Genomic DNA, 14,075 nt, shown 5'->3' with positions numbered 1-14,075 from the left:
ACGCGACACACAGCGGAATGGAGAGCATATGTACACTAATCAATGTATTAACGTCAATGAAATATTTTATACAAATGTTCTTGGATATTCACAATAGAGGATTCGCATTTCAAATTTTTCGTAGAATACAACCATATTTATTTTAACTCAAATTTTTAAGTTTTTAGATTTTCAATTCGCCATATTGGATCCACCATTTTAAATTTTGAACTTTTGATTTCAGATTCCATTTCAGTGAATATCCAAGAACATTTGTATAAAATATTCCACTGACATTAATACATTGACCAGTGTACATGTGCTCCATTCCACTGTGTGTCGCAAACATTGAAAAGTTAATGTTTTGTATCACAGCGGAAAAAAATCGTAAAACAAAAAGCAAAAATTCTTTTTAAAGCTAAAAGTTAGTACTGTTCGATGCCATTCATCAAAACACTTGAATAAATTTCGATCTCGCACAATAAAATCATAAATTTGAAATATTTGAGATTAAATTGCCCAAAATGGCGATTTTGGGGCAATTTAACCTCAAATATTTCGATAACCTAACGTAATAGGCAAATTCTACTTAGATTCGAATTCAGTGTACAAAATTACATAGGAAACCACTCCTTGTTCATAATCATCTGAAACATCGCAGGCCTGTGTAATTTAACTAACTTAATTAACACTATATTTCGAATATAGTAACAAGCTTCATTTATCAGCTTCAGTTATCTATTAAATAATTATCTATTAAATAAAAATCAAATTATGATATAATACAAACTGCAATAATACACTTCTTCTCATTAATTCGAGGTTGCTTTTATAAGATCTAGCCATTAAGATAGCTTCTTTCATCAATAGATTATATGTCCCGTCAGCATGATTGGAAACAAGCCAAGCTCTGCGGTTAAGTTGTCTTGTCATTGATCTTTGCTAATGTCGCGTCAGAGAGACTTAATTAAATCGCATACTAACTAACATAATCTGTCTCCGCCTTCCGATCACTGGATAGTGACGGCTGAATTGGGAAAGCTATAGAAATGCCTGGACTGCCAGTTTAAGGTAATTAGTTAATGTTCCATTGCCACGAACTCTTGCGCGTGCAATATATATATATATATATATATATATATATATATAAAATACATATACATATATATACAATAATATATACCACAGTTACTCCACTTTCATCCCTCTACAATCCTGCTGCAGTTAATTTTCAGACGAGGGCGCCGCGAGTCCGTTGATAAATCAAACACGAGTATGCATCTACGTGCAAGATATATAAACATCCGTATGCGACGGTGCTTAATCGATCGACGCTTAATGACTACAATACGTTTCAGTGAGTGCGGGATAGCATAACCCACTAGTCGTAAATTGAAGAACTAACGTCGTATGTTAGACCGATGCGTACTACTCTTCCTCCCGCAGTGAAAGATCCGGTAAACGATTATTAATGGCGCTGACGATGAAAACGAGTCGTTTCTCAGCGGACGAATCACCAATAAATTTAGAGGAATGTAGGATTCAGTTCCAAGCAAACAAGGGCTTTCAACTCCCTCAGCATTAAGTTAATCAGTGACGTTAAGCTTAGATTACATTATAATGTATACCGTAAGACGTAATTAACATCCAGAGACTCGCAACAGTTTAATTCATATTAACGTTGTCTTATAGTACTAACGATTGTACAAGCGCATAACATCTATTTTAAATGCATCCCACTAAGGTATAACGTATATACAGATTCACCAATGTTCAACGTAATATAAGCAGAAACTATATTATATACGTAATAGTATATGAAACGTGACGCATCTACAATAGGTATATTTGATATTCTACCGGAGCATTGCATTTGTATCCCTTCCCGATTTATTCTAGCGCGTAACTATCGATCGATATTACGAAGTGTTCATCCAGTGTGAGACGCTTCACGGACCCTGCATCACGTTAAAGGGCACATTTAATTAGCACCTATAGTGTCCTTCGATGCGTCAAAGCTTACCGTGCCTGTTTGATCACACATTTGCGGTATCCACAACAGGTGTGAAACATATATCGATTAACGAATTGATAGGATCATCACTTTAATAAAGGCATGAATAATGTGCACTAATAATCAAAAAACATTTAAATATAAAAATCTTTGATTTTGCCCTCCCCTCCCCCCCTTCCATAAAATAGTCATATAGTATGATAAGAACATTAATGTTAATATCGTATAATCATGTGATAAAAACGCAACGATCTCTCTCTCTCTCTCTCTCTCTCATATTTTTTTCTATTAAAATTGCGTTTTTTTTTTAAATTACAATTTTATTAGAGAACATCCGCGACTCGAAGCAAAGCAGGGAAAATTGAATCGCTTACGCGAAGAAGCTCAGCAAACGGAAAAGATGAGAACTCATCTGCGATGAAGCACGGCACTGAAGCGCTTCGCCAGCACATACCGTATCTCGTGCACGCCTTTTGCTTTTCGATAGATTCTCAGAGAGTGCTAGGCGCCATGGAATGTCAGCTCAAAAGAGACAAGACAAACAGAAGGGCAAGGGAGTTGTCTACTGACAAAGCCGTCAGACGCCGCGTCAGTACGGACTATGTACACGATCGCGAACCGGTCTAACGTACCATTGGAGTGTATCGGAGGCAAAATTTTATCCTACGTGTCATTTCCACTTTTTACCAATTGCAAAATACGGTGTCACGTCGCGCGAGCATCAACCATGACAAAAAGAAACATTAGAAATGACGAATGAACTTGGGAAGTTCTTTGTCAGACTCTCATGCACTGGTAACGATAACTTTTGCTCACGATATCTGCACGATATTGGCATTTTTAACATCAGGACTCTAGGATCTCTTTATTGTTGTTCATTTGTAATAATTTGTAATATTTACTTCGAATTTATTCTGCAATTAACTCAATTTAACTCTTAAATTTAATTAACCCTTAAATGCCTCTCTCGTCGATATGGTATACCTGACTTTCCTTCCAATGTTTTTTTTCATTGTTTATAATAATTTTATTAATAAAGATACATTTGCTTGATACTGTTGGCGTTATGTTTCTTGACGTTTCTGGTATTTCGATTGAAAAAAATTGTTTATAATACATTCATTTTTATAGAAGTATTATTGAATTAAATTGGGTATGCCAAGTGTATTGTTCTCATATTGTGGCGTTAAAGGGTTATGAATGAACTCTATTTTTCCAATACAAAGAAAACTTTTAGGATGCCCAATAATAAATTACAAAAGTATATGAAGCGCGAATTCAAAAACTTTATATAATTCCTAATAAATTTGTTGCTTCGTTGGTTTTTATACAGAATTTTTATACAGAAATCAGAAAAGAATATACGCGGTAAGTTCTTTTCCACTATCGTGTCAGAGAAACGTGATTGTATATCTGAAGAGCGAATAAAGAGGAATTTCATTTCCTCTCGCAAACTCCAGGAAAGAAAAAAATATATAATATATACTTGCGTGTATTCAGCAAACAATTTTCCTCGAGTAACTATTAAACGTATTATTCAACGGCATCGTAACATTAACAATTTAGACATGCTCTAAAAACATATGGAAAAAAAGTAGTTTTACTGAAATATCTAAAAATTGAACGAGATACAGATCTGAAAATAACTTTGTTAGATCACTAAAATAATTATGAAGGACGCTCAAGCACGTTGAGTAATGCTGCAAAAAGTTTTGACATTCTAGTAACTAATTTGACTGTTCTGTATAATTATTTTGAAAATCCAACAAAAATATTTTCAGATTTATATCCGTTTCAATTTTTAAATACTTCAGAAAAACTGTTCTTTTACGAATATCTTTATAATCTCTTTCTACTACTTTTTCAAAATTGTTAAAAAGTTTCTAAAATTACTTGTTAGTTTCTAAAAATGCTGCTTTAAATTAAATACGTTCCACTTTTAATAATACTAAAAGTAATAGTCATACTTCAATTATTTTTTATAACTGTAGGAGTATGTTCAATTTTATTGACTAAAAATCAGAAGCAACACTGTCAAATGTTTTCACTTAAGTTTCGCGAAACAATACAAGCTTTCGAAGGTAGGAAAATAATATTCTTACCAAATACTGTCTATGTATAATACGACGTGAGTTTGGCGTGCGCCATCAGATATAATAATAATAGGCCAACTTACATAAAACCATTGAAACTCTACCTTTTCTTTAAATAAGCAGGATTCAAAGAAACGGAGAGAGAAAGCAATTGGAAAAAACGATGTCTGCATTGTGATTTTAATTGGCCGTGACGATAAACGTAGCACTCAGCAAAGTAGGTAATAACGATTAAAAGTCTAATCGGCTGAAAACTTGTTAACTTTTGCGAAACTGCCGGCATGGGATTCCATCTCACACCGAGCGTTAGCTCGCATAATAAAAGATCTTGGAAGCTGAAGAGAAAATCGAGAATATATTCTAAGGCAGAGATAACTTAAAATCAATCGATCGTAGATTGGCGTAACACGGTGGTTTGTTAGAAAAAAAAAAGTTAATTTAGTTTTCCATAATTACAATTAAACTTCAGTGATTATGCACTAAATATTTAAATATGATTTTATGCCTTTTCCCGTATGAGATAAATAATTTTTTTATACTTAACGTATACATTATTAGACATAAAAAAGTAAGTAGTAACCCAATCTCTCGAGTTAAATAATATTTTATTGCTTTTAACTTCTATATATGTCAAAATATAAATCAATCCATTTCTGTGATTAGCTTCGAAATAAACAATGTCCATTAATATTAGGTGTTGGAATTAATTCGTAGCGTTTTACAAGAGATGGGAAGTACTTTCATTAATGTATTTTTTAATGCTCATGTGAAATAAATAACATTCTTTCATTAAAAACGCTACGAATTAATTCCAACACCTAATACATGCACTTAGTAAATAATAAATTAAATTTGAGTTAAATTTAATACATTCTTAATTATTAAATTATTAAATTATTTAATTATTAAATTAAGTTATATTGAGTGAAATCAGTAGTAACTTTTAGAAATGATTAAAAATAATTCAAATTGAATATATAATTTGACATGGATTTAACAATTATGTAGAAAAATACCGAAAATATAGATATTCTTTAAATATTTACACGTTAAAGGATCTTATATGAACTGTAATATCCAGCAGGCTGAATCCTCTCTCTTTTTCTCCTGATATTTTCCATTCGTATGAATTCAAGTATTACTATGATCTTTTACCGACGATTCGCGCCAACGCCATTCGCGAACGTGATACTCCGAAATTCAAGAACATAATCCGAATCCCGGGAGCACAATTTGAGATCCGGCAACTCGTGTTCGCGCAGGAAAGAACTTGCAGGGGAGGAGGAAGGGACGACTGAGTTTCACGCTCCGGTATAAAATGCTCGCACTTAGCACCTTATGCCGGCGTTTCTGCGATCCGAGAGAACGAGAGAGTCGCGGGAGATGTATCGGATGCACGACGAGAGCTCGAGGTTTTAGCGAACATCTGTCGGGCGAGCTGATTTCCAGCCGACGATAAGATCTCAAAATGTGGCCGAGCCCGAGGCGGCTAGTATAGTCACGCCAAGATTCATTAGTTAACCCCGTGGCTCAGTATTTTTGCAGACTCATTTCGTAACGTAGCCCTGCACGTAGCCACATATACATGGCATTGCGCTGTTGAAGAATTCGGAAAAATGCGAGGGCGAGAGAGAAAAGTAGAGATTGCGCGACTATTGGTTTGAATATCAAAAGGAATACTGTACTCGTAGAAGCGCACGATAAAAGAACGGTTCTCTTTCACGAGGCGAGATATCGGCATAATATCGACGCGACAATCGTTCGTAAACTTTAAATTGCCTCGTGTTGCGCGAGATATCGTAAAGCCGAACGGATAAGCGCGTGACATACGAAATTACATCGCCTAGCAGCGCAAATCGGTATTTTTGCTACGCTCGAATTTGTATACTTTAAAAATACTGAAAGGTACTTATTCGCAATTTTCCCTTGCTATGTCCCTCGTGCATTGAAAAAAAAAAATCATATCGGTTTGTATTTCATAGGAACGTCACTTAGTTGAAATCAATCGAACGATGCTAGAATTGGCTGGATTTGGGAATTCAGGCCAATCATATTTGATTGCTGTTCACTCATTTTCTCTACTGAGAGCGTCCATTGATACATGTATATATAATTTATACAATGTTCGAGAAATACGTGCGCCGACTTTTTAGAAAAATTTCCCCCCAACAAACTTTATTTTTCGATAAACGATATACACACAAAAATAAAGAGTAATCGAGTGAATACGATTATAATTTTCGAAAGCTACAGAGGATGTATATCGACGCGTGAGAATAATGGGTGTAGAGTTATCTCACACTTCCTATCCGAAACGGTTCAGTCAGCTGAAATAATGCATGATTAAAACTCGTTCAAAATATAAGGTAGATATATTAGAACTAATGCACTACTAAAACTGCAAAATGATGATTATAGAACTGATAAGGAAAATTTCATCAGACTTTGAAATCGTATCGTCGAGAAAGTTAAATCAACTTTTTGCTTCTGAGAATTTATATTAAAGATATTTAATTATTAAATATTTAGTATCAAATACAGAAGAGAAAATTTATCTCTGAAACACGAAAGAAAAAAAAAATATATATAAATTATTCGATAAATTTGAGATGTTTTAAACATCACGTTTAACGAGACAGTTTGACAAGATCGGTCCAGAAGAAACTCGTGCAAACTGTTCGTCCTAATTTTCGTTAAAAGGAAGTCTCGACAGGAATTTATCGACAGATATATCGCTGAAATTTTATCTCTATAAATCTTCATTATTTTTTACTGAACTGTATAATTACTGTAAATGTATATCTTTTTCCAGGAATAGCACTTTTTTAAAAATAGTTTTATGTAAAAGGAACGTACTAAAATATTTAAAATGTTGGCTAAATAAATCTGAAAATAATTTTGTTAATTTTGTTAAATAAATATGTAGGACGCTCAAGCTAGTTACCAGAATGTTAAAATTTTTTTGTAGAATGGCTTGCTTTGCTTAATCATCTAATTAATCACATAATTTCGGCAGTCCAGCAGTCCAAAATCGTTTTCAGATATGTACACTGTTAGAAATAAAGTATTAATTTTAACTTAAAGACGTTTTTAAATTAAAATTAACATTTTATTTTTAATATGTATCTAAATTCTTATATGCTGCAGCAAGATCGTTCTTGCCATGTATAATCTCAATTACAAAATTCTATAATACATGGTTTTGTTAGAGTACACACTTCAAAATTTAATTAAATACAGGTCTGGAAATAATTTTGTTAAATCATCAAAATAATTATGTAAGACACTTAATCTGATTAGGAGAATACCGAAACTTCTTGCAACTCATTCTAATCAAACTTGAGTGTACTACAGAATTATTATTTTCAAAGATCAATAAAATTATTATATATATTGCCTCGCCCGATTAAGGCAATATTTTTCGCAATAAGTTTATTACAGTTTTTTAAGATTAAATTTGGGAAAAAAAATTTGGGAAATTTGAGATGATTATTAATATTTCAGATTGATTGCGTTGAAAGTCCGAACCATATCGGCACGCAATTATCATTTCTGAAATTAATTCATTTATATGAATATATATATATAATAGTTCAACATCTTAACATTCAGACCGTAATGGCGCTTTAAAATAATTAAATTATTTTTCGATCTCTATCTAATCAAATTTTTAGTTAATTTAGTTATAAAATAACTTTTTTCTGTCTACACTGAAAAAGAATTGTTCATTTGATTAAATTAATTCAGTTGGTCTCTTTTCCTTTCCACGAAGAAAACATATATTTAACTTAAATACATACATTCTCCAATAAAAGAAATAAAGAAAACTGAATTAATTTAGTCGAATAAACATTTTTCTTTTAGGAACAGATATATACGTTTAATAAATATACATTTTCAGAGCCACTGTGGTTATCGATAAAAAAGATGCTGTAGTTAATGGAATCAATTCCTTTTTTACGCTAATTAAACCGTTGTGAAAAGCCGCGCGAAGAAGTAGCGTGTCACGTGCACATACAGACGCGCGCACACATTCATACACGTACATACGTGTGCACGTAAGCTCGACCGGAGCACCGAGCTCAAGTTCGCGTATGCGATAAACTCACCTACGCGTTTCTACGTGACATAACATACGAGTGCAAGAGAACGATCCGTCGTCCGTCCAGCGCCTACGACTCCCCTTCGCATTTGCGACAGCCGCAATCGGCTCGTCGCGAGTGCAAGAGCGTAGTACATCAATATATGAGGATCGCGAGGTGATGCGTTTGGGCGCGACCGCGTGCCGAGTTTTGCGTGCGGCGCATGCGCGCGCATTCCGCTTATTCGTCTCTCTCTCTCTCTCTCTAACCGACAGGCCATCGCGTGGCAAGTCTTCATAGTGACAACGAAGAAGCTTCTTTCCTCTCCGTTTCGCCAGTGCACCTCCGCACGTAGTACTCTCGCTCGTGTATGTCTTTGTCGCGCCGCTAGATGCATTCGTTATCCTTTTCACAGTGACGTTTCTCTCGGAGCACCCAGCTCTCTCTCTCTCTCTCTTTCTCTTACCTGCGCCATCCTTGTCAGGTCATCCGCGCGCGTCGCAGCTCTCTCGCTTCAACACGAGTCGCAGTCTCCGTCCCACTAAACTCGTCACCTGCTCTCGTTCTCGCTCTCGCCGACTCTCGCGCATCTTCGTCTTTCTCACACATCGCTCTATCGCGCACTACCGCTCTTTCGTTCGTCCCGCTCGTGCGACCGTTACAACACGGATCTCTTTGTCCTATACTCATACTCTTTCACTACTATGGCGTCTGCGGGGAATGGTGGAGACTGGAGTCACGGAAGAAGTCGAGTGGTGGGGGAAGCCGGGTGGGTAGCCGAGTGGGAGCGAGCACGGCCGAAGAGAATAACAGTAGGAGAGGGGAAAACGGCTGGCGGGCTAGTGGGGGAAAGACAGGGTGTGGAGTAGCGGGGTGATCAGGGGTGATGGCCGCGGCGAGAGGGAGAGAGAGAGAGAGAGAGAGAGAACGAATGAGCGCGAGAGGGGCGGACGACCCCTCTAGCCGCTAGCCGGGCGATGCCACTCAACTGAATCCCCGCTCCGTTCTCGGGTTCTCGCACTTCTCGCGGCAGTCTGACGCCGGTCGCGTAGTCAGCATGGCTGGATTTTCACGCAGTTTTTCGCCGGTCCTCTCGTGCTGAGGGCCTCGGAGTAACTACCTCGAGTAACGTCGCACTCGCTCGCCGTCGTGCGTGGCGTCGATCTCGCGCACTCCGTCACGTCACTACGTCTCTCTTCCGATCGCGCGTAGTGCCCCGTCCGACTTACACGTTTGATCAGGAACGAGAAGCTCGAGAAAGGACGCCAGATGCTTGAACCTAACCTCCAAGCGCGAAGACCGCCCCGAGGGATCACGCTCGCGGCCACGACTCGCGTCCAACGTGGCTTCCGTCCCGCCGATTTTATTACGCCGTGTTAATCCCACAGGGGATCTCCACGATCTCTCGCAATCGATTCTCTGTGTATGCGATATTTCCCGCGACGCGTCGAGTGAAACTGAGAGAACAGAAATGAGCGCTGAGAAGTTCCGCGCGTCTTCATTACGAAACTCTCCGGGAGGCATCTCGATTGTGTCGTGTTGTGATTAACGGCGAGAGGGACGAAAGGAGAGGCAACTGCGGTGCGGCAAATGACAGTGCAGTGAGAGAAGGGCCCAGCGATTCGTGGACAGAAAGAAAGGCTCCGCTCCATCATCTCCGGGCATCAGGCAGTAAATTTTCACCTTGAGGGAAGAAGAAAGAAGATTCTCTCTCGTCCCTCGGAGAAAACCGACCGAAATTCTGTGGAATTTTCTTAACGGTGAGTAGGGACTATTGTCAACAAACCCGCTTCGAAAATTCAACGTGACAGTTTCTGGAAGGGTGATGTGTATTCATGTTTTGTTTACTGCCGGACCTTTAAACGCGCGTCATTCAATCGACCGAGACGATAAGGCGCGCGCATAAATAATGATCGCGACGTCGATCGTAAACAAACCCGCCTTACTTTTCAAACACGTGACGACTGGCGTAGCGAGTGTGCGTGATTGCAGATATTTATCGATTATTATTATCAGAATCCGATGCCAGATGTTGAGTGCAAGAAATAAATAAGACGATTAATCCGTTTAATTATCAATAAATATCACGATCTATATATTTTTACTGCGCACTTGCGATCGTCTAGATTTCTCATTTTTTTATCGCCTCAGTTAAACGCTGTTTCGTATCAAATGAATAAAATTTCGTTAACGTCGATCATATTGTATAGCAAACGACACACAGCGATTCTATTATCTATTATTTTCTGTGAAACATAGTCTTTTTTTTCTCTCTTTTTTACTCCGTGTATTATCAGCACTTCCTATTCATTTAGTTATCTAATACGCGTGTTAATACGTTTTATTTTTATTTTTATTTTTGTTGTAAACTGTGAAAAAAATTATTCAGTTGACTAAATTAATTTAGCTATCTTTATTTCTTTCGTTGGAAAATATACTTTCTAAAACTTTTTTTTTTTTAGAGTGAAATCTCGTTCTTAAAGATTGAAATTGAACCATTCTTTTCAAGGCTTAATTTTCACTCTTTAGAACGAGATTTCATTCCAAAATATATAGGAAGTATGTATTTAAGTCAAATATGACAGAAAAATAGAAAACATTATTTATTTGATTACATTAATTTGTTTTTATTTTAATTTGTCTTGTATTTGAGTCAAATATAACATATTTGATTTAAATACATTCTTCATCGAAAGAAATAAAACTAAATTAATGTAATCAAATGAATCATTTTTTGTTCAGTATACGCTTGAGTGAATTTCATTCCAGAGTGCTTAATAAGTAGTGATTTTCTCTCTCTTTTTTTTCAATTCCATAAGTGTCGACGCACGTGCGTCACCTACACATACACTTTTACGAGAGATAAATTATCCTTTTTATCTCGGAGCCACGGAAGCGATAACTAAGATTCTTCGCTTGTGCGTTTATGCTATTCATTTCCAAGAGCCAAAGTTCGAGACTTCAATCTTGAAGTACGCTTAATATAATAGAGCTTGAAAATCGTTGCCGAGCGAACAACTTCGCTGACACGTTTGTTGCGCGTCATAATTTCGATGAACCTAACACGGCAGAGTGGAGAGAGGTGGAGAGGCGTCGCGTAGTCGTGTAGTCGCGAGTTCGCATCATTAAGCCGCTGGCTGCAGATTCTTGGATAACGTCGACCTCCACGTCATCGGGATCGGGAGGAAGACGAATGCGCCGCAATAATGGGACCGTAATTCCACAACTAGTTCGTGGTATTAAGCCGCGACCGTCGCCGCCGCGAATAGTCCGTCTTCATCATGATGAATTTAATTAGCCGTGACTTGCGTAATTAAATATTCGGTCGTGCACGTGAAAGACACGCGGTCTCACCTTCTCCGATATTCCCGGCAAGCGACAGCGTGTGTGTGAATAGAAATAAATTCCGCGGCACATATTTCGCTTAATATATTAAGCCACCAGCGCCACAATTTTCTTGGAACATTGAGAGGAAAATTTTTGGTATTTGTAATTATGTGTTACTATAATTATTATTGTTACTGCTATAATAGTTAGTAATAATAATTATGTATAGTGTTTTTTGAACAAATATATACAGTTACAGTGACACTTGAAAACGTGACTATAATAAAATAATTATTATAATTTGACTATAATTTATACAGTTATTTTTTTAGAACAACCATAAAAAATATAGTTGATTCAAAAAATAATTATAAATTATAATAATTATTACTATTATTATGATAATAATAATTATTTTATAATAATCACTTTTGGTTGTCAATCACATACTCGTAATTATTATTACTAATACTATATCGGTAATAATCGTAATTAGATATGTAATTGCAAATACCAAAAATTTTTCTTTTAATGAAATGATACATGATATAAAATTGTTTTTGATAATACAAATTAGTGCAAATTAATTTTCCTATTTATTCACGATCTTTTTTTTGTCTTGAAATGGTTCTTCCGGTTTAACATTAAATAATATTAAGTATGATTTTTTTTCGAAATAGCACATTACGAAATTATCTTTAATGATACAAAGACCGATATACAAGACCGATAACCAGATAGGTACTGAAATAATATACATAATATAGTATATCTGGAGACACGACAGTAATTTACATCATGTTTAGATTTTCAGTGACAATAGTATAGTGAGTGGAAAAAGTATATTCGTACAGAGAAAATATTTTTTTTTAATTTTATTTAAAAAAAAATAAATATTATCCAACGGCAAATAATCCATCGAATTGATGTCGAATCGATATGATGATTTCAACATTAATTTGATGTCGATTCGACGTTTAATTGACGTTTAATTGATCATTTGTTGTTGGATAATTAACAATTTATTCATAAAGAATAAAATAGACTGTATGTTTCTTAAAATAATATATACCAAAAAGATGTGTATTAATTATACAAAATATATCATCTGAAAAATAAGCGAAAATTAAAAATTGTATTGTTTGAATACTTAAAAAGTATTCGTACGGACGAGAAATTTAGCTTCTAAAATCAAGAATACATGTGAAGCTCGTTTGTTTATGTTAGAACAGAATGTATTTATTCTATAAAATTGCTAATTAATGTTTATTTTCTACAAATAAGACTTTTTTTATAACAAATTTCCTTCGTACGAATACTTTTTGCTCTCACTGTATATATAGAAAGACGATCAAAATAATTTAATTTGGTGCAAAACAGGTACTAAATATTTTAATTCTCTCTCATCTTTTACTTTGCTCGTGCTAACTTAATAAAGATTTTCGCGCATATATATTTCATATTCGATCTCATTTTGTAGCATACTTTTAGATGTGAGAAAAAATTTTAACGAAGAGCGCAGAAATGTCAATTTATTTCTAATTATTTATTCGTTTCAACGCTTTCAAATTATCAGAGCAAATGATAACAAATCGATATTGACAATAAGACATCATAAAAATAGTTCTAAATGGAAACCAGTAACTCAAATTAATCTCTATTAACGATGTAAAATTATTTTTTTATAAACAAAAGAGGAAACGTGATATTGTAAAATTAGATTAGATAGACATTGAAGTAATGGTAAAAAAAAGTATGTACATGTTCGTGCTATAACAGATCGTATCATATTTTGCATGACACAGCGCATTCACTAGAGGAATTAGACTCCGATGTATTCGGTGTGGATTTTATGCTTTCTTACAATGCGGACGGTTTACTAATAGCGACATATTGTGTCCCACTGCTTTCCTAGCCATGGAAGCATCTTTTCTGGCATGGTCATCTTTAAACGTTGCTCGCCTTTAATGCAACGTCGTACGTACCCTCGTCAGGATCTACACCACGGGGATGTAGTAAAAATTCCACGTTTGTAGAGTACTTTTCAGAGAGAGGAAGCAAAAGAGAGAGAGCAGGGTAAGGCGAATAGGTTGGAAAAAGTTGAACAAGGAACGTCCGCACTAATACATAGCAGGAGAGACTCTAAAGGCACTGTTTTTAGCCAAGTAAAACGCGGATTCAGCCTGCAGCTTGTTTTCCTATTTCTTCATTTCGTTTAAGTCACACATGTCTACTACATTTTATAGCGACATTACGAAATAGGATTAAAAACCAATGGAACAACCACCGGAATTTATACCAATTTAAAACGGTCGTTTATATAGAGTGAATAATAGGAACCTAAGGATTTCCAAAGTAAAATAATAATATGAAATATAACTTAAATTAATTTATATATATGTGTATATATATATATATATAAAACTGAATGAAAAGAACGATTTTGTTAAAGTTTATCTAAAAATTTAGCCAAATACACATTTGGATAATAGATATACATCTAATTATTTTGATGTTTCAACAAAATTATATTTTCAGATTTGTATCTAGCTAAATTTTTAAATACTTCAACAAAACCAT

At 35.4% G+C, this 14,075-nt stretch overlaps 1 protein-coding gene and 1 long non-coding RNA gene across 3 annotated transcripts in view; one reads left to right on the top strand and one right to left on the bottom strand.

Moving 5' to 3' along the window:
• Positions 1 to 9,048, bottom strand: part of LOC147910667 (uncharacterized) — a 132,421-nt gene extending 123,373 nt beyond the window's left edge. For both annotated transcript variants that reach the window (XR_015544051.1, XR_015544050.1), the window contains exon 1: positions 8,635 to 9,048. This is a non-coding gene — a long non-coding RNA (uncharacterized LOC147910667). The remainder of the gene's footprint in view (positions 1 to 8,634) is intronic.
• Positions 9,049 to 9,196: 148 nt separating this feature from the next.
• sfl (N-deacetylase and N-sulfotransferase sfl) overlaps positions 9,197 to 14,075 on the top strand; it is a 125,367-nt gene continuing 120,488 nt past the window's right edge. Inside the window, exon 1 of the mRNA XM_011065819.2 lies at positions 9,197 to 9,928. The gene's annotated coding sequence lies outside the window, so the exon portion shown is untranslated. The remainder of the gene's footprint in view (positions 9,929 to 14,075) is intronic.

Source organism: Acromyrmex echinatior, chromosome 2 (genome assembly GCF_024713525.1).
Source record: "Acromyrmex echinatior isolate Ae372 chromosome 2, ASM2471352v2, whole genome shotgun sequence".
Taxonomy (NCBI): domain Eukaryota; kingdom Metazoa; phylum Arthropoda; class Insecta; order Hymenoptera; family Formicidae; genus Acromyrmex; species Acromyrmex echinatior.
This window is presented reverse-complemented; position numbering and strand designations above follow the sequence as displayed.